This window comes from Rhinopithecus bieti, unplaced genomic scaffold (genome assembly GCF_001698545.2).
Source record: "Rhinopithecus bieti isolate Rb0 unplaced genomic scaffold, ASM169854v2 scaffold_20891, whole genome shotgun sequence".
Classification (NCBI taxonomy): Eukaryota; Metazoa; Chordata; class Mammalia; order Primates; family Cercopithecidae; genus Rhinopithecus; species Rhinopithecus bieti.
Window position 1 is genome coordinate 751,335 of NW_016810137.1, and position 2,157 is coordinate 753,491.

Below are 2,157 nucleotides of genomic sequence, written 5' to 3' on the forward strand. Positions count from 1 at the left end.
AGCCAGGATGGTCTCGATCTCCTGACCTCGTGATCCGCCCGTCTCGGCCTCCCAAAGTGCTGGGATTACAGGTTTGAGCCACCGCGCCCGGCCTGTTAAGTCTAAATTAGCAATTTTTAAGTTTAAAAGTTTATAACGTTTTCTTCTGTTTTGAGACATAGAGTCTTGCTCTGTTGCCCAGGCTGCAGTGCAGTGGTGGAATCTCAGTTCACTGCAATCTCTGCCTCCTAGGTACAAACAATTCTCCTGCCTCAGCCTTCTGAGTAGCTGGGATCACAGGTGTACATCACCATGCCCAGTTAACTTTTGTATTTTTAGTAGAGAGGGAGTTTCACCATGTTGCCAGGCTAGTCTCAAATTCCTGTTCTCAAGTGATCCTTCTGCTTTGGCCTCCCAAAGTGCTAGGATTACAGGAGTGAGCCACCGCACCTGGCCTATAAATTATTAATTTTATTTTTATTATTTTTTTGACACAGAGTCTCACGCTGTGTGCCCAGGCTGGAGTGCATTAGCGTGATCTCGGCTCACCGCAACCTCCACCTCCCGGGTTCAGGTGAGTTTCCTGCCTCAGCCTCCCAAGTAGCTGGGATGACAGGCGCATCCCACCATGCCTGGCTAATTTTTGTATTTTTAGTAGAGATGGGGTTTTACCATGTTGGCCAGGCTGGTCTCAAACTCCTGACCTCAGGTGATCTGCCCACCTTGGCCTCCCAACGTGCTAGGATTACAGGAGTGAGCCACTGTACCCAGCTATAAATTATTTTTTAATGCTTTAATATAATTTCATGAGACAGGCAATTTTTTCTTTTTAATGTCTCAGCAAAATGAGACAGGTAATTTATACATGAAAGTTCTGGATGACACAAACCAAGGGTTAAAGGCATTTGTTCCAACATCGAAATAAATTTTGACTTGAATATAAGAAATGAGCCACTGACCAGGCACGTGGTGGCTCACGCCTGTAACCCCAGCACTTTGGGAGGCTGAGGCGGGTGGATCGCCTGAGGTCAGGAGTTCAAGACCAGCCTGGCCAACATATTGAAATCCCGTCTCTACTAAAAATACAAAAATTAGCTAGGTGTGGTGGTGCACACCTGTAATCCCAGCTACTCGGGAGGCTGAGGCAGGAGAATCACTTGAACCCAGGAGGCAGAGGTTGCAGGGAGCTGAGATTGTGCCACTGCCCTCCAGCGTGGGCAACAGAGTGAGACTCTGTCTCAAAAAAAAAAAAAAAGAAAAAAAGAAATGAACCACAGATGTTAGTATATGAAAAACATGTAACACCATTTTGGGTAATCCTGATGATAAACCAAATAATAATTTACAATGAAAATTAAGTAAAAATGTAACAAATTCATAGCTTATTTTCTTGAATTCACAAAAAACTGCAAGTTTTCCATTACTTTTACTCTATATTTGGCACTTTGTTTGGAACTGAATGATTTCTTGCTTAGGGAAGCCTCGAATAATCACCTTTGTGTTTCATGCATATTACGATCGTTTTTTGTTTGTTCTACAGGCAGGCTCCCATGCTCTGTCACTCAGGCTGGATGGAATGCAATGGCACGATCACAGCTCACTATTACCTTCATCTCCTAGGTTCAAGCGATCCTCTCACCTCAGCCTACTGAGTAGCTGGGGCTGCAGGCACGTGCCACTATGCTCTGCTAGTTTGTTTTTTTTGTTTTTTTTTTTTTGAGACGGAGTCTCGCTCTGTCGCCCAGGCAGGAGTGCAGTGGCCGGATCTCAGCTCACTGCAAGCTCCGCCTCCCGGGTTTATGCCATTCTCCTGCCTCAGCCTCCCAAGTAGCTGGGACTACAGGCGCCCACCCCTCGCCCAGCTAGTTTTTTTGTATTTTTTTTTTTTTAGTAGAGACGGGGTTTCACCACGTGAGCCAGGATGGTCTCGATCTCCTGACCTCGTGATCCGCCCGTCTCGGCCTCCCAAAGCGCTGGGATCACAGGCTTGAGCCACCGCGCCCGGCCTCTTTTTTTTTTTTTTTTTAAGACAGTCTCGCTCTGTCACCCAGGTTGGAGTGCAGTGGCGCTATCTCACCTCACTGCAAGCCCCGCTTCCCGGGTTCACACCATTCTCCTGCCTCAGCCTCCCAAGTAGCTGAGACTACAGACACCAGCCACCACACCTGGCTAATTTTT

General features: G+C 46.9%; 1 protein-coding gene across 5 annotated transcripts in view; it reads right to left on the bottom strand.

Annotated features, from left to right (window-relative positions):
• Window positions 1–2,157, bottom strand: part of TMEM41B (transmembrane protein 41B) — a 31,194-nt gene that overhangs the window by 13,079 nt on the left and 15,958 nt on the right. The window lies entirely within an intron of this gene.